This window comes from Cherax quadricarinatus, chromosome 28 (assembly GCF_038502225.1).
Source record: "Cherax quadricarinatus isolate ZL_2023a chromosome 28, ASM3850222v1, whole genome shotgun sequence".
In the NCBI taxonomy this organism is placed as follows: domain Eukaryota; kingdom Metazoa; phylum Arthropoda; class Malacostraca; order Decapoda; family Parastacidae; genus Cherax; species Cherax quadricarinatus.
The window spans coordinates 20,254,370-20,273,748 of record NC_091319.1 but is presented as its reverse complement, the minus strand read 5'-3'; the positions used below and the strand labels follow the sequence as shown (position 1 = coordinate 20,273,748).

General features: G+C 41.5%; 1 protein-coding gene across 3 annotated transcripts in view; it reads left to right on the top strand.

Moving 5' to 3' along the window:
- Positions 1–19,379, top strand: part of aop (anterior open) — a 399,666-nt gene that overhangs the window by 339,897 nt on the left and 40,390 nt on the right. Inside the window, exon 1 of one of the 3 annotated variants that reach the window (XM_070089451.1) lies at positions 13,836–13,908. The exons of 1 other annotated variant lie outside the window; for it this stretch is intronic. The gene's annotated coding sequence lies outside the window, so the exon portion shown is untranslated. Of the gene's footprint in view, positions 1–13,835; positions 13,964–19,379 lie in introns of those variants that run through there. One more of the 3 variants, XM_070089452.1, reaches the window with a different exon arrangement.

The following is a 19,379-nucleotide window of genomic DNA, read 5'->3' as shown; positions in this document are numbered from 1 at the left end:
GAATGCGCTTACCTTCATTAGCAGGGGCAGTAGTACCCTTACCTTCACTGGCCACTGAAGTACATTCATCCTGGAGAACAGAGAAGCGATTTCCTACCTTCAGATCTTCACTCTTAACTTTCCTTACTCTGATGCGCCTCCCATTACTGTGAACAACTCGCCACTTGTAGCAGGTGCTGGGCTGCACCTCACTGCTGGTACCCGTTGCTACCTCCCCACCTACAGCCTCCTCACAGTGAGAGACAGACTGCACCTCACTGCTAGAAGCCTCATTCCCCACATCTCCAACCACCTCACACTCTCTCCCAGGCCCATTGAGGTGGACCTTCAGCCTCCTAATCTCCTCCTGGAGAAGCAAGACCTCCTCCTTCAACTCTCCAAACTCAGTTTTTAAAACACTGCAGAAGCAAGCCATGCTTTGTAACCGTCCACGCTAATCCCCAAAGCAGCTCAGGGTCTGTGACCTCACGTGACGACTGACCACTGAACACATATATGTAAGTCAACAATTCTATGTTTTCTGTTTTTCCTTTGCCATCTAGTTGCCGCAGGTTTCATGTTTTGTTTTGTTTTTAATTTTCTTATTTATGGGTAAATATACGTTTTACAGATTTTCGTTACCTAACCCAAATTAATTAAATCTAACTTAAACAAAATGCATCTCGGAGAAAACAAGGAAACAGAATGGTTGACGTTTAACAACATGTCAACCATTATACTTTTGACCTTTGATGAGTTTCAAGAGTCTTCCTACTCCCGGAGCCCGGCCATGGGCTAGGCTCGTCTTGTGCTAGTCTGGTCAGTCAGGCTGTTGCTGCTGGAAGCCCGCTGCCCCACATATCCATCACAGCCTGGTTGGTCTGGTACCTGGTGAAGATACTTGTCCAGTTTTCTCTTGAAAACGTCTACACTTGTTCCAGCAGTGTTTCATTGATATTTTAAAACAAGAATAATGGGTTGGTCATGGAGAAGTGATAACTAATTTCGTCTGCTGACATTCATATTTGTTCTACGGGTTTCTCTAACAATATGGGTAGCTTTTAAAAAGAAATTAGACATACGAGTTTGGTTAGAGTTAGACATGTAAGACTACTGAAGTGATCCTCTGTTGTCATGTTATAAATCAAAGTACAAATTTGAAATTTTACAGAAATTTTAAAACCTGGAAAAAGATTAATTACTGGAGAATACCTTTTTTGATTGGCTTCAAACTTTCATTAATTAAGAAAGAAAGAAGAAAGATTTGACGAAATAGTTGTATATAAGTTGCAGTTCTCCGTACGCCGGCATGGAATGTGTACCTGACGCTGCCTGACTTTCTGCAGGCAGCAACATGTTTCCCCCCTGTCATAACTAGGTATCCCCAATGGGGGGAGGTATACCTTGAACTTTTCTATTTTATTTGGCTCATAAGTCAAGAACTTCTTATCCGATCTGATTCAAAATATGAACACTTGTGTATAGTAAAGACGACCAGATTCTAGGAACAGTTTGCACATGTCTTATGGACAAAGTTGTTGATCCTATTCCCAGCATCCTGGAATGGCTCGAATAACTTCCACAACCCTCAGCAGAGGAGCTTCACAAGTTCAGATAAGTTGCTTGTTGATTCGACAACGGCAGAAAGTGACATTCAAGTGAGTTGGTGTGAAGTTGATTGTTTTGTGTGTAAAATAGTGTGAAACTCTATTCCCGTTAAAGCACTTGAAATTCATTTTAGTCAACTTCTTTTAAACAGTTTGAATATATAGTGGTTAATGCATCTTAGGTCCAGGATAGTACCCATGAAGTTTTGTTTGTGTACTGGCAAATTTGTCAATATAGTAAAAAATAGTGAAAAAAATGCAATCATTTGAATCGCAGCCTAACTGGACAACGTCTTTTCTGATCGACTTCAAATTTTCACCACTGTTATGGTTTACTGGATACTTAGTTCATGCTGTTATTGTGTCTACCTGGAGGTTATTCCGGGGATCAACGCCCCCGCGGCCCGGTCCACGACCATGCCTCCCGGTGCATCAGGGCCTGATCAACCAGGCTGTTACTGCTGGCCGCACGCAGTCCAGTGTATGAACGCCCCCGCGGCCCGGTCCACACAGCCTCCCCCAGGGCTGATCCAGGCACTGACTTTAAATATCTGACTTTAAATATCTGTCCAGCTCTCTCTTGAAGGCAGCCAGGGGTTTATTGGTAATTCCCCTTATGCTTGGTGGGAGGCTGTTAAACAGTCTTGGGCCCCGGACCCTTATGGTGTTTTTTCTTAGTGTACCAGTGGAGCCCCTACTTTTAATTGGGGGCATTTTGCACCGCTTGCCCAGTCTTTTACTTTCGTAGGGAGTGATTTCTGTGTGAAGATTCGGGACCATTCCTTCCAGGATTTTCCAAGTGTAGATTATGATATCTCTCTCTCTCCTGCGTTCCAACGAGTACAAGTCAAGTGCTTCCAAGCGTTCCCAGTAGTTAAGGTGCTTGACAGAACTTATACGTGCAGTAAAGGATCTCTGTACACTCTCTAGATCTGCAATTTCACCTGCTTTGAATGGAGATGTTAATGTACAGCAGTATTCCAGCCCAGAGAGAACAAGTGATTTGAAAAGGATCATCATTGGCTTGGCATCTCTCGTTTTGAACGTTCTCATTATCCATCCTATCATTTTCTTTGCACTTGTGATCGTGGCACGGTTGTGATCCTTGAAAGTGAGATCCTCAGACATTACTACTCCCAAGTCCCTTACATTATTTTTCCGCTCTATTGTATGGCCACAGTTTGTAGTATACTCAGTTTATTATTGTTCCCTCCAGTTTTCCATAACGGAGTAGTTGGAATTTGTCCTCATTGAACATCATATTGTTTTCCGTTGCCCACTGGAAAACTTTGTTTATATCTTCTTGGAGGTGAATAGTGTCCTCAATTGATGACAGCCTCATGCAGATCCTAATATCATCTGCAATGGATGATACGGTGCTGTGGGTTATATCTCTATGTCTGATATGAGGATGAGGAACAGGTTGGGGGCGAGTATTGTGCCTTGTGGAACAGAGCTCTTCACTATGGCAGCCTCCGATTTAACTCTGTTGATCACTACTCTTTGTGTTCGATTGGTTAGACAGTTGAAGATCCACCTCCCCACTTTGCCAGTTATTCCTTTAGCACGTATTTTGTGCGCTATTACGCCATGATCACACTTGTCAAACACTTTCGCAAAGTCTGTGTATATTACATCTGCATTCTGATTTTCTTCCAGTGCATCCAAGGCCATATCATAATGATCCAGTAGTTGTGAGAGACAGGAGCGACCAACCCTGAACCCATGTTGCCCTGAATTGTGCAGTTTTTCTGAATTCAGGTGGTTTACAATCCTGCTTCTTAGCACTCTTTCAAAAATTTTTATGATGTGGGACGTTAGAGCTATTGATCTATAAGAACATAAGAAAGGAGGAACACTGCAGCAGGCCTGTTGGCCCATACTAGGCAGGGCCTTTACAATTCATCCCACTAACAAACATTTGACCAACCCAATTTTCAATGCCACCTTAGAAACAAGCTCCGATGTTCAAGTCCCACTCAAATCCAACCCCTCCCACTCATGTACTTATCCAACCTAAATTTGAAACTACCCAAAGTCCTAGCCTCAATAACCCAACTAGGTAGACTGTTCCACTCATCAACGACCCTATTTCCAAACCAATTCTTTCCAATGTCCTTTCTAAATCTAAACTTATCTAATTTAAATCCATTACTGCGGGTTCTCTCTTGAAGAGATATCCTCAAGACCTTGTTAATATCCCCTTTATTAATACCTATCTTCCACTTATACACTTCGATCAGGTCTCCCCTCATTCTTCGCCTAACAAGTGAATGTAACTTAAGAGTCTTCAATCTTTCTTCATAAGGAAGATTTCTAATGCTATGTATTAATTTAGTCATCCTACGCTGAATGTTTTCTAACGAATTTATGTCCATTCTGTAATATGGAGACCAGAATTGAGCTGCATAATCTAGGTGAGGCCTTACTTCTGTTGCTTACACTTCTTGATATAAATCCCAGTTGAAGATTGAGACACTTATGCAGCATATGGGAATCTTTATTCAGGAAACGTTTCGCCACACAGTGGCTTCATCAGTCCAATACAAAGAGGAAGGCGTAAGGAGAGGAGGAGTATGAGGTAATCAGTCCCTCAGCCTGGAGTCGATGTTTTCAGTCCATCAATCTTGTAGAATGTACAGCATAGGGCCGTAGACGTGGCTTATATACTGTAGTGAGGTGACTTGAAGCAGACGGAGGCGGGATCACAGTATATAAGCCACGTCTACGGCCCTATGCTGTACATTCTACAAGATTGATGGACTGAAAACATCGACTCCAGGCTGAGGGATTGATTACCTCATACTCCTCCTCTCCTTACGCCTTCCTCTTTGTATTGGACTGATGAAGCCACTGTGTGGCGAAACGTTTCCTGAATAAAGATTCCCATATGCTGCATAAGTGTCTCAATCTTCAACTTGTCGGTTTTTCAAACCATTCATCACAACTGTCAGACACTGCAGCATCATGGGATCTTCTTACAAAGAATTCTTCAACGCTTGTTCAACCTTTGGACAAAGACCTACTTCGACTAGTGGATGATACCACTATGATCCCGCCTCCGTCTGCTTCAAGTCACCTCACTACAGTATATAAGCCACGTCTACGGCCCTATGCTGTACATTCTACAAGATTGATGGACTGAAAACATCGACTCCAGGCTGAGGGACTGATTACCTCATACTCCTCCTCTCCTTACGCCTTCCTCTTTGTATTGGACTGATGAAGCCACTGTGTGGCGAAACGTTTCCTGAATAAAGATTCCCATATGCTGCATAAGTGTCTCAATCTTCAACTTGTCGGTTTTTCAAACCATTCATCACATAAATCCCAGTAATCTATTTGCCTTATTACGTACGCTTAGGCATTGCTGTCTTGGTTTAAGGTTGCTGCTTACCATAACCCCCAAGTCCTTTTCGCAATCTGTATGGCTAAGTTCTACATTATTTAACTTATAAGTGCAAGGATTATGGACACTCCCGAGCTTCAGAACCTTGCATTTATCTACATTGAACTGCATCTGCCACTTTTCTGACCAAGAGTAGAGTTTGTCAGTTGACAGTGATAAGGAATATGATATTGTTTATTTGGATTTTAGTAAAGCCTTCGACAGAGTACCTCACAAGAGACTCTTAAGAAAAGTGGCAGCTCATGGTATAGGAGGTAAAGTTCTAGCATGGATTGAGGCATGGCTTACCAATAGAAAGCAGAGAGTTACCATTAATGGAGTGAAATCTGAATGGGGATTAGTCACTAGTGGCGTTCCACAAGGATCAGTTTTAGGCCCTCTCTTGTTCATAATTTACATTAATGACCTTGATGAAGGGATTACTAGTGACATGAGTAAGTTTGCTGATGATACAAAGATAGGCCGTATAATTCACTCTGAGGAGGATATCAATGAACTCCAGGACGATTTGAACAAATTAATGTCTTGGTCTGAGAAATGGCAGATGAAGTTTAATGTGGATAAGTGTAAGGTACTTGCCCTTGGTAATGAAAATAACCCTCGAAGCTATAATCTAGGTGAAGTAGAGCTTGGTCATACAGAATGTGAAAAAGACTTGGGAGTCATGGTAAGCAGAAATCTAAAGCCAAGACAGCAGTGCCTCAGTGTGCGCAACAAGGCCAACAGATTACTTGGATTTATCTCAAGAAGTATAAGTAACAGAAGTCCAAAAGTTATTTTACAGCTCTATACATCACTAGTGAGGCCTCATTTAGATTATGCTGCTCAGTTTTGGTCCCCTTACTACAGGATGGACATAGACTCATTAGAGAACATACAGAGAAGAATGACTAAAATGATTTACTGTGTAAGGAACCTCCCGTATGAAGATAGACTTAAAGCCTTAAATCTCCACTCTCTGGAGAGGCGTAGAATGAGGGGAGATATCATTGAAGTGTATAAGTGGATGACGGGCATAAACAAGGGAGACATTAATAAAGTACTGAGGGTGTCGAACCAGGAATAATGGATTTAAGTTGGATAAATTTAGATTTAGAAAGGACATAGGTAAGTACTGGTTTTCTAACAGAGTTGTAGATGCGTGGAACAGTCTTCCCAGTGGGGTGATAGAGGCTAGGACCTTGGGTAGCTTTAAGAAGAGACTGGACAAATATATGAGCGGGAGGGGCTGGGTTTGATTGGTGTTGGGGGGTGCGGGAGTTGTTTCTTGAGTAGCTTTAGGTAGATCTCGTTTTGATAAGGACCTGCCTCGTATGGGCCAGTAGGCCTTCTGCAGTGTTCCTACATTCTTATGTTCTTATGTTCTTATGTTCCCTAACATCTACGTTTGAATCAATTATCCTACCTATCTTCGTGTCATCGGCGAATTTGCTCATATCACTAGTAAGTCCTTCATCAAGATCATTGATATATATTATAAACAACAACGGGCCCAAGACTGATCCCTGTGGAACGCCACTTGTTACTGATCCCCACTCGGATTTAACCCCATTTATGGTATAAACCTTGGTAATAAATACCGACAAGTTGAGAGTAAGACACATATGCATCATCTGGGTATCTTTATTGTAGACGTTTCGCCATCCAGTGGCTTTATCAATACAAATTCTAGGACATAACTTGAAGACAGTAGAACTATGTACAGAAGATGAGGTAATCAGTCCCTCAACCTAGGAGTAGGTGCGAACAGCACCATAGTCGTGGAGATTCTGAATCTCCACGACTATGGTGCTGTTCGCACCTACTCCTAGGTTGAGGGACTGATTACCTCATCTTCTGTACATAGTTCTACTGTCTTCAAGTTATGTCCTAGAATTTGTATTGATAAAGCCACTGGATGGCGAAACGTCTACAATAAAGATACCCAGATGATGCATATGTGTCTTACTCTCATCTTGTCGGTATTATATACCATTCGTACACACCGACAAGTTGGTTTAGAAAGACACGTAAGCAAACACTATAACATATTTATTAGAAAACGTTTCGGTCCTGGGACCTTGATCACTTCTAACATACAGAGGTAGAAAGACATTATATATATAGGCGGAGAGTGAGATGTGACGCACGTGACCTGAGGAAAGTCATAAGAACATAAGAATGGAGGAACACTGTAGAAGGCCTACTGGCCCATGCGAGGCAGGTCCTTATCAAAACAACCTCTGCCTATGATGAGGACCAGTAGACGATGAAATCATGTGACTCCTGTGTTGTTGGGTTGGTGCTGCTTAAGTATCATGCCAATGTTTTTGAAATTTTGTAGTTTCCAGTGTTGCGTTCTATAGTGTCGGTGACGGTGATTAGTGAGGCTTCTAGGCACCGTCGGCGTCTGAGGTCTGGTTCGGTGAGAACGAGTTGTGCCTCGTTCCAGTTCATCAAATGCCCCGTGGAGTCTCTGTGGAGGACACAGGCGTACCTTACATCGTCTCTGTTAGAGGCATTTCGATGCTCATTCAGGCGGACTGCGAGATCTCTGCCTGTCTCGCCTACATATTTCTTGGGACAGAACCCACAGGGGATAGTGTAGACGCCTGCTGTAGAAGTTAGAGGTGTGGGGCTGCGTTTAGTAGTGAGGTCTTTGATAGAGGATGTGTTTATGGTGGAAACGTTGATGTTACTCATAGCAAGTGCCCGGCGAGTATTCGTGGCAACATCGCCACATGGGAGTACTATGAACTGTTTTGGGGGCTGTTCCATGGGCGGTTTGTTGAGGATAGCTTGTGCCTTGAGTCTGCAATCTCTGTGTCCTCCACAGAGACTCCATGGGGCATTTGATGAACTGGAACGAGGCACAACTCGTTCTCACCGAACCAGACCTCAGACGCCGACGGTGCCTAGAAGCCTCACTAATCACCGTCACCGACACTATAGAACGCAACACTGGAAACTACAAAATTTCAAAAACATTGGCATACATGATACTTAAGCAGCACCAACACAGGAGTCACATGATTTCATCGTCTACTGGTCCTCATCATAGGCAGAGGTTGTTTTGATAAGGACCTGCCTCGCATGGGCCAGTAGGCCTTCTACAGTGTTCCTCCATTCTTATGTTCTTATGACTTTCCTCAGGTCACGTGCGTCACATCTCACTCTCCGCCTATATATATAATGTCTTTCTACCTCTGTATGTTAGAAGTGATCAAGGTCCCAGGACCGAAACGTTTTCTAATAAATATGTTATAGTGTTTGCTTACGTGTCTTTCTAAACCAACCCCATTTATGGACACTCTCTGCTTCCTGTCTGTGAGCCATGATTCGATCCACGAGAGTACCCTTCCCCCAATGCCATGAGCTGCTACTTTCTTCAACAGTCTTTGGTGCGGAACTCTATCAAATGCCTTACTAAAATCTAAGTAAACAATATCAAATTCTTTATCGTGGTCAACAGCCTCAAAAGCTTTACTGAAGAAAGTTAATAAATTAGTTAGACAAGACCGGCCTCTTGTGAATCCATGCTGAGTATCATTAATCAAGCTATGCTTATCGAGATGGCTTCTTATAATCTCAGCTATAATTGACTCTAGCAACTTGCCTACAATTGAGGTCAGGCTTATTGGGCGGTAATTTGACGGTAACGACTTGTCCCCTGTTTTAAAAATAGGAATTACATTAGCCATCTTCCACATCTATAGTTTTTAGCTAATGCTTTGCTGCCATCTTTATCGAGTGGAACTATATCCGTTGTTTTAAGTGACTGGAATTTCACCCATGTCCAAGCTCCTTCTCCATAGTGTACTTAGGGCACGTGAGAGGGGTTTCTTGCAGTTATTAATGAACACAGAGTTCCACGAGTCTGGGCCCGGGGCTGAGTGCATCGGCATGTTGTCAATGGCTTTTTCAAAGTCTATCGGAGTTAGGGTAATGTCGGAAAGCTGGCATACATTTATGGAGTTTTAAGAACATAAGAACATAAGAAATGAGGAACACTGCAGCAGGCCTGTTGGCCCATACTAGGCAGGTCCTTTACAATTCATCTCACTAACAAAACATTTGCCCAACCCAATTTTCAATGCTACCCAAGAAATAAGCTCTGATGTGTAAGTCCCACTCAAATCCAACCCAAATGATTTCTTCATTCATGAAGAAATCATTTGGGTCGTCGATCCTCAGACTCATTAGCGGCTCACTAAACACAGAGTCGTACTGGGATTTCAGTATTTCACTCATTTCCTTGTCATCTGTGTAAGTCCCATCCTGTCTGAGTAAGGACCCGATACTAGATATGGTATTTGCCTTGTTTTTGGCATATGAAAAGAAATATTTCGAATTTCTTTCAATTTCACTAATAGCTTTAAGTTCCTCCTGTCTCTCCTGGTTCCTGTAAGAGTCCTTTAACTTAAGTTCGATAGTTTCCATTTCCCTGGTCAACGCCTCCTTCCGTGTATCAGATATTCTAGCGTTCCTGAGGAGCTCAGTGATTCTTCGTCTTTCTCCAGTTTACTCCTGCTCTTCTTTCTTAGGGGAATATGCCTAGAACATGCTTCAGCTGCCAGGAAGTTGATCCTTTCAAGGCACTGGTGTGTCATTAACTCCCAGTTTGCTAGTTTTATTAAATAAGTAGTGATATTTATATTCAGTAGCTAAGGATGCAGCTTCTTATCGGCTTCACAACATTAATGACACGTTCTACAAGTGTGAGTAGGTGCAAATTTGAAAATTTACAGAAATTTTAAAACCTAGAATTAGATTAGTTACTCGAGAATACCTTTTCTGATCGGCTTCAAACTTTCAATATTATCATCTGTTGATTTCCGTAATATAAACGGGAGAAAAAACTCGGACGTAGTGTAATGGGAGAATTCTTTTTGTCCCCTCAAAACACCGATATATATATATATATATATATATATATATATATATATATATATATATATATATATATATATATATATATATATATATATATATATATGTCGTGCCTAATAGGTAAAACTGGTCAGTTAGCAAGAACCCATTTAAAATTAAGTCCTTTCTAAAATTTTCTCTTATACGTTTAAAGAGAGTGACCCAATAGCGACCAGTGAAGAGGCGGGGCCAGGAGCTATCTCTCGACCCCTGCAACCACAACTAGGTGAGTACACACATACAGTTACACCAATATGTAACTATACATATGCACAGTTAGCAGGTTCGAGTCCTGCTGTGGACGTAGAAACAATGTAAACAATTTCGCCTGTTTGTGAACTGTTAAGCGTATATACACACAAAATGCATACATTTACACATTCATGTATGTGGTGGGCACAGTAAGGGAACACTATTGTTGCAACCCCTGAATGGGTTGCAATGATTATTATGTATATATATAATTATTATCTTTTCATATAATTTTATATTGCTTATATTTGCGATAATAGCTAAATCGTAAATATATGACTTTATATTATTATTTGACTTGACTTATGTTGTTAGGTAGGATGTTACATATTATGTGCTCAGTTCAAGTCTTGATTGTCTAACTACTGTAATTATCGCTTGTGGCTCGTTAGACTGCCGGCTTCTGTTTCTGAGCTGCAGCTGTCCACGGAACTATCACGTGATCGAGGGGGGTGTCCTCACCTCGCCTGAAGTATTCAGTCTGGTCTAGACTCTCTTGGTGGTTGGACAGATTGTCTGTCTCATTATTCTTGTTAGTTCTGTAGAACTCTGTTCACAGAACATTGTATAGACTTAGTGATTTTCGACATTGTACTGAGGTTGTGTGTCGCATAGACACTCTGAGCAACTCAGGTCCTGAGCTGTAGCTTCTGACCTAACTTGTACTGGTATCTGTGTATTATCACAGTCGGGGATTTTCTTATGCTGAACTTAGATTCAGTAGTATGGGAGTTTGGTGACTTGTGGAGGATCTGCAGATGGTCCCTACTTAGTGTCGTTATATTATCTCCTTGTTCCTGATTCTGTGTCGCAGTTGCTTGTTATATTGCTATTGGGCTTAGCATTCTTTTTATTGTTCAAGCAGACTGTTCTGATTGCCAGTTGGTCAAGAACTTAGTTTATTTGAGGACTGACAGTCACTTGTTTAAGTCTAGTCGAGTCTTGAGACATAGCGAACTACTTAGAGCACTTACACACATACACAACTTACTTGTACATATTTGTAATATCTTATTAAATGTTAATGTACCAGACGGTACTTAAGAATTATAAATGTGATATATGCTTTCAGCACAATACTATTGTATACGAGAAAGTGATTATTTGTTTGAATTGATTAATTTAATTTGATGATATACCTCTAGACGATACTTAATAAATTTATTAAATTTTATTTTCTCTAGTTAGTAGCCTACCAGTTGTAATCCTGAAGCACTATTGAATCATACTGAATTCTAATGGATAATTGGACAAGGATACTGACTACTTGTTACGAAAACCCAGTAACAGGCTGGATGCTAGAAGGGAAGTCCTTTCTAGTATTCACTGGAGATCTCTAAGCTTTTAGAATCGCGTTTTTTGTAACACTATCACATCCATGGCCCCAGATTATTCAACATCTTACGAGAAGATATCAGAAACTCTGTCGGGACAAGTGTAGAAGTCTTCAATAGGAAACGACAAGTATCTTCACCAGGTGCCAGATCAACAAGGCTGTGATGGATATGTGGGTCAGCGGGCCACCAGCACAGCCTGGCCAGCCGGGAGTAGAAAGACTTTCGGAACTCATCAAAGGTATGTATATATATGCAGGCACTAATACGCATGTCCAAAAGCAGCTATATGTACACGCATATATATACACATAGATAACTGGAACAATACACAAATAACTCGCACATGGGAGAGAGAAACTGACGACGTTTCGGTCAGACCGTGGACCATTTACAAGTCACACTGTAAATGGTCCAAGTCGAATCGAAACATCGTCGTAAGCTTCTCTCTCTCCTGTGTGCGGGATATTTGTGTATACACTACGTGAATCCCTGCATACATATATAAATATTTGCTGCATTAAAATTTTATCACCATCCTTCATTATTTCTTTTGCGTGCATTAAGGCAGAGTCGACTGAGCTTGTGGATCGTGCAGCTTCCGAAATACATCTAGTGTCATCAACGGTAATATACCGTATGGCTAATCTGTGGCCTACAGAAGTGGATAAGAAAACCCTTCCTGCTTCAGCAGTAGATGGGTGGAGAAGGTAGGGGAGTGTGAGGCATAGATGTGTGATGTGTAGCGGGAGGTATAGCGGGAGGGTTGGAAAAAGTAAAGGAAGAGGGTAGTAAAGGGAGGGAAGAAGTGGATGAAGGAGAGAAAGAAGAGTTGTAGTGGGTGGGGAGAGTGGTGGTAGGAGGAAAGGTCTTAATAGATGGGAAGGAGTGAAGGGAGGGAGAGAAGTAGAGGGTGGGAAGAATGTTGGAGGACGGGAGAACACATTAGTAAGTGAGGAAATAGTGGAGGAAGATTTTTTTTAACATCATAAGGTACACGGATGTTTTTCTCATTACTTCAGTACCTCCAGAATACATTAAGCATATAGACTGGAGTGTTTTCTTACACAGGATGTGACATTCTAATAGGTACTGGAGTCTACTAACTTTTTCCTGGATGCGACCTACAGCAGTTGGTTAACCATGGTACCGCTCATTTTACTGCTCACTAGAGAATCTAATCCAGAATCTTGATATTGTGAGTCGAATACTCTCACCAGTGAGCTACGGGACACTTCAGGAGGGAGGATGAGAGGGAAGTAGTGGGAGGGTAGGAGTAGAGGTGGGAGGGAGAAAAGGAGGGAGGGAGGGAAGGAGGGAGAGTCATTCAGGTGGCCAGACACAGCCTCCCTCACCAGAGCTTCCTCACTCTTGTTGTTGTTTTTCTTCATTTCTCAGCCACCCGCGCCATCACCCATTAGCAAACTTTTATCCGCTATTTGTACAGCGTATTTAGGGGAGATGTTTCTCTAATTTATCTGTACTTTGTGTGTGTGTGTGTGTGTGTGTGTGTGAACACAATATGTACACACACACACATCAGTTATATAGAATAATTTATATCACATGTTTCTATAATATATATATATATATATATATATATATATATATATATATATATATATATATATATATATATATATACACCCACCCACGAGTGTGTGGTGTAAAATAATAATTAATTATTATAAATAGAAAATTCTAAGAAGACATGAAACTGGTTACATTTTAAGACAGTGAAAATAACTTAGTATAGTGTGCTCTTTAAAGGCTACAGCGTGTTAATAAAACAGTCTGAGCGGTTTTTTTTTTAAAGTACGGACTATGTTTTTGTACATGATACAAACCTGGAAGTGTGGTCTTTCGTGTGGCAGCGGGGTGGAGCTCGGTCTTGGGTGAGAGTATCGTACAGTGGGCGGAAGAACGCATCTTGTGTACCTCCACCATTTCACTCTTTCTCTCTTTTTTTTACAAATTTACTCTCTACTCTTTGTGTTATTTCGAGTAAGGGTAAATATTTATTGTCATGTAATGTAGAGTGTGTTCGTGGATGAATGTTGTTTATGCATAAAATATTATGATTAATAACATGAGCATGTTGGCAGCAGCATCCAAGAGGCGGGAAGTAAAAGGAAAATTGATGGATCTCTATGAAAATTTTACGCCATTTACAGAATAACTAGCTTTATACTTTAGAAGCATGTAATATTAAACTCAGGTAGCGTTTCCAGCAAGAAAATCAAACCAAAAAGAAGTAAAGAAAGGGGAGACAATTACAATAGTTGGTGGTTGATGGTAGGTATGTGCCCCTCCCCCAGACCCCCCACTGGAAGGCTGAGTCTCCCCTGAAAGTCTACTAATGCTTTAGTCTGCGTTGTACCCTCATAGCTACAGGCAGCCTCACGAGCCGCTCTTTGAGGTGTGTTGGAGTGTGTTGCATTTGTGACGAACAGGTGTTTGTTGTTATAAGCGTTGTAAGTAAGGTCGGCCCTCTACACTTTATATTTATCTCTGTCCTACTCTATGGGGGAGGGTTGTGTATATAGGGATGTTTTATCATTACGAGTGTCTTTATAATATAAATGTTGGAAATTTCATTTTTATTGAGGAACTTGCAGAAAACTTGGACTGGTGATTTATGTAGTGACGTTGAACATGTGAAAAGTTCGTCAAGTACCGTGCAGTGATAACGTGTACCAGTGTCGCAAAATACGAAAATCTGACTTTCAAAGTGTTATGAGCAAACTGATGAACACCAAATGTGAAGAAACAAGATGTGTAAAGTGTTGGTCTAATGTACTGTATTACTTCAATATGAGTTGTATTTAGTGTAAAGTATACACGTGTTGTATAGCTGATAATACAAGTATGAGTATGGGATACTGCAGCAAACAAAATTGTCAGTAGCTTCTTTATCGGCTAATCCTGAACAGTACGAGACAAGGACAAAACGTCGCCATAATTAATGCATGTGGGAGTGGTTATCATGTGTGGTGATAGGCTATCACTGGTGATGTATCAGGCTAGCCATTCTGAAGGACCCTCACATGACGCACGCAACACCAATTTCCGGTTCATTTGTATTTCACTAGTCTTCGTATACATCACACTTACGTAAAGCTATTCGTTTACACATTTTAGTGTTCATGGTATGGCTGACAATAGTTATTGGCTCAGTTGTAGTGTTTTTTTTTTTTTGATGTGCGCTGCAACACTACACATTAATTAAACCATAGTTATAACGTACATTTTATTTTACATTAGTCATTCTTTGGGTTGTTAGTGGCCGATGAAATTATAATTACCATCGTTCTTTGAAGTTCATTTGACGAAACTTTATACAGTGTAAGTTACAAAATGTCATAAAAACAGATTAAGAAAAGTGTTAACTGTTAACTGAAGAGTTCATCTCCATTTCCTGCCTTGGAGATAAAGCTAGATACTTTTCGTGCTTCCCCCGGTGAGAGATAACTCTTATCAGGAACCATTTGTTGTAATGGTCTGATTGTTTGCCGAGCTACTAACATCCGCTGGTCTAAGTATCATCTTGAAATTTGTTAGTTCTTTAGTTGCAAAAATTACCCGTTTCTTCATACTGCCCCACACCGTTAATATGATGGTGGTTTATGTTAAGATATCAGCAAGCGTAACTTTTTTTCTCTTAGGTTAATATTCTGAGGAAATTAATAATTTAAATAAATTTGAGGTATCAATAGCTGATTTGGAAGGCCATTTTAGATATGAATTGGTTTAAAACAATGCGGGAACATATTTGTAGTATGACACTTGAAAGTGTCACACTTGCTACAGAGGACGTGAGTGCCTCCTTCACTGTCTCAGAGTTTAATCAATTTTACTGCGAAGTAGCGATAAGACATGAGACTTGCTTTCACTTGACATTAATAGAGCTGCTTTAAATATCCAAAATTCACAGTGTTGCATCTTAAACAAGTGGGTGTATATCCATAGAATCTAACGTTCAAAGGATGTATCATCATTGGAGGCCCATTATTTATATCCCATATAAACATAGTTTTTATAAATATTTTATATAATGCTTAAAACTTATACACCGTCAATAATGCAAATAAAAAGTGAATATAAGTATTGGTTATTTGTGAATATAAAACAAGCTTAGTGCAAATTATTTGGCTCAAGTGGCCGGTTCAAATCATTATTTTGATAAATATGTCTAACAAAATGTAAATAAAGTATCTCCGTGCGTGAGCTGACGACAGATGTGACTAATTCAGCTCGTACTCGTAGTGCTGCATTAATTGTTGCTTGTGATTTAATGGAAGTTGCATTTTAAATTTAAACTTAAAAGTCATAGATTGCTTAAAGATCTTGTACATGTCACGCCCCACGTGTGAACAGATGTGGGTGATGAGACGACTCCGCACTGCTTGATGTCTGCGCAGGCGTAGGACGTCTCTGTTTATTGATAAAAAGTTTGTTAGCTTTCTAACATTAAATGGTTCATGTGTAATACCGGATATATGTTGGTGTAGCAGGCTAGTTGAGGTTTGTTATGATGGCTCTTGAGATAAGGTATTCCCATTGAAAAACTCTATGGGTAATAGACGTCTTTCTCCCACCTTGTCGTTTTTTAAAGAACCGTTGTAATATATATATATATATATATATATATATATATATATATATATATATATATATATATATATAATAATAATAATAATAATAATATTGTGACTAAATGGTCCAAGTCGGACCAAAACGTCGTCGTAAGCTCCTCTTTTCTATGTGCGGGTTATTTGTGTGTGTGTGTGTGTGTGTGTGTGTGTGTGTGTGTGTGTGTGTGTGTTATATAAAAGAGAGAGGGGGAGATATTGAGAGATTATTTTTTATAGATATTTGTTGCATACAAACACCTGTCAGATTGTCATATGTAGTACGGTAAAAAGCTTAAATGTAAACCAGGATTATATAAGGGTAACTGCAGAATGAGGACGGCAGTTAGGCAGCACTTTCTAATTATATGGCCAAATTATTTATGACTGGTGTTACCATAAATACAAAAACTCAGACTAAATTTAAGATATTCGTATTTTAAGTTGTATAGATAGTCCGCGGCACCATTCATGGGTAACACTCGGCAATAGTTTGTGTTCACTTTCTGTGAAGCTGAGACACAAGAGTTCTAGTCAACTGACACGCTCATTTATCTTGTCATGATGCCCATTATGCGAATCCCTTTTTATTCCCGCCCGGTGTCCACTCGTCAAGCTCATCATTAATTGCATTTTGGTTCTTAATACGAAGGATTCAAACTAATAATTCCAAAATACTTTTTGAATATATTTGGATGATAATCGCAGCACAGTAGACTAAAATCAAGCATTCATTATATATACATTATATATATATATATATATATATATATATATATATATATATATATATATATATATATATATATATTTAGTGATTTTTGCCTGGAGCAGGAATGTGTGGTCTTACTTCACCTTCCCAGGATTCATTGAGCGACGTTCAAGGCTACAGGCCAAACACGGAAATGACTGGGAGAATAGGGAAGGAGGCGGGCGGAGAGACCTCCTAACTTGGCCCAGCACTAATGTGTGTGCTTTTAACGGTGGGCCGGACGGACCGGCACCCAGCCGGACCTCCCACAAGAAATATGGGATGGACATGAGCCACTCGGCAGTGTTGAAGATGTCATGGTGAAGAAGGGAGGAAGAGATGTTGTGGAGGCGTCCACTTTCCCCGCATCATCTTGGCTAGAATGTCATTCTCATATAATGAGGGGGGGGGAGAATACAATTATACAGGTGACTTATTGGCTTAAACGAGGCAAATTGTATTTAAGTCAATTATTGTAATTCATTAATCTAACCCATTTAAAACAATGATCAAAGATGCTATTGCTAACTTTGTTCTTACACATTTACCAAATCATTTCTTAAAATTCCAGCACCACCTAGCTTTTTTCCCCTTTCAGCACCTGGTAGTCTGGTGGTTTTGCAGCACCTGGTAATCTGGTGATGTTTCAGCACCTGGTAATCTGGTGATGTTTCAGCACCTGGTAGTCTTGTGGCGGTGTTCCTTCCAGCACCTGGTAGTCTTGTGGTGGTGGTCTTCCAGCACCTGGAAGTCTTGTAGTGTTCTTCCAGCACCTGGTAGGCTGGTGGTGGTCCTTCCAGCACCTGAAAGTCTGGTGGTGGTACTTCCAGCACCTGGAAGTCTGGTGATGGTCCTTCCAGCACCTGGAAGTCTGGTGATGGTCCTTCCAGCACCTGGAAGTCTGGTGATGGTCCTTCCAGCACCTGGAAGTCTGGTGATGGTCCTTCCAGCACCTGGAAGTCTGGTGATGGTCCTTCCAGCACCTGGAAGTCTGGTGATGGTCCTTCCAGCACCTGGAAGTCTGGTGATGGTCCTTCCAGCACCTGGAAGTCTGGTGATGGTCCTTCCAGCACCTGGAAGTCTGGTGATGGTCCTTCCAGCACCTGGAAGTCTGGTGATGGTCCTTCCAGCACCTGGAAGTCTGGTGATGGTCCTTCCAGCACCTGGAAGTCGGGTGATGGTCTGGTGATGGTCCAGCACCTGGAAGTCTGGTGATGGTCCTTCCAGCACCTGGAAGTCTGGTGATGGTCCTTCCAGCACCTGGAAGTCTGGTGATGGTCCTTCCAGCACCTGGAAGTCTGGTGATGGTCCTTCCAGCACCTGGAAGTCTGGTGATGGTCCTTCCAGCACCTGGTAATCTGGTGATCCTTCCAGCACCTGGTAGCCTGGTGGTGATCCTTCCAGCACCTAGTAGTCTGGTGGTGATCCTTCCAGCACCAGGCAGTTTGGTGGTGATCCTTCCAACACTTGGTGCTCTGGTGACGTTCCTTCCAGAACTTGGTAGTCTGGTGGTTTTCCTTCCGGTACCTGGTAGGCTGGTGATGTTCCTTCCAGCACCTGGTAGGCTGGCGGTTTTCCTTTCAAAACCTGGTAATCTGGTAGTTTTCCTTCCAGCTCCTGGTACTCTAGTGGTGTTCTGGCACTTGGTAGCCTGATGGTGGTCTTTACAGCACCTGGTGGTTTCGTGGCGTTCCTTACAGAACCTGGTAGTCTGGTGGCGCTCCTTCCAGAACCTGGTAGTCTAGTGGTGTTCCTTCCAGAACCTGGTAGGCTGGTGGTGGTCCTTCCAGCACCTGGTAGGCTGGTGGTGTTCCTGCCAGAACCTGGTGGTTTTCCTTCCGACTCCTGGTACTCTAGTGGTTTCTCTGGCACTTGATAGCCTAATAGTGGTCCTTACAGCACCTGGTGGTCTGGTGGCATTCCTTTCAGCACCTGGTGGTCTGGTGGCATTCCTTTCAGCACCTGGTAGTCTGGTGATGGTGGTCCTTCCAACACCTAGTAGTCTGGTGGTCCTTCCAGCACCTGATAGTCTGATCCTTACTTGGAGTTTACCTGGAGAGAGTTCAGGGGGTCAACGCCCCCGCGGCCCGGTCTGTGACCAGGCCTCATTGTACACAAAAGTGCGCGCGAAAGAAATGACTGAAGGTGGGCAGATGGATTTTTAACTTCCTAACAAACAGGACTCACAGTAATATTAAACAGTGAAATCATGGGCTGCTACTATAGAAGGTTCTGTCCCTCAAGGCACAGTACTTATCCTACTTCTCTTCCTCGTTCAAATTTCTGACAGAGACAGGGACATAAATCATAGTACTGTACCAGTTTTTGCAAACGATTTTCGTTAGAACTTGTATGAAGGTGGCATTTATACAAAACACAGAGCTCCTGACAATATGTTCATTGTGGATAAACTTGATTTCAGTTATTACATCGCAGACGAATGGAGGAAATGGAGTACAAGCCAAACTGAAACCACTCGGTAAAATGTAAGTCAGATGTGAGAGAATT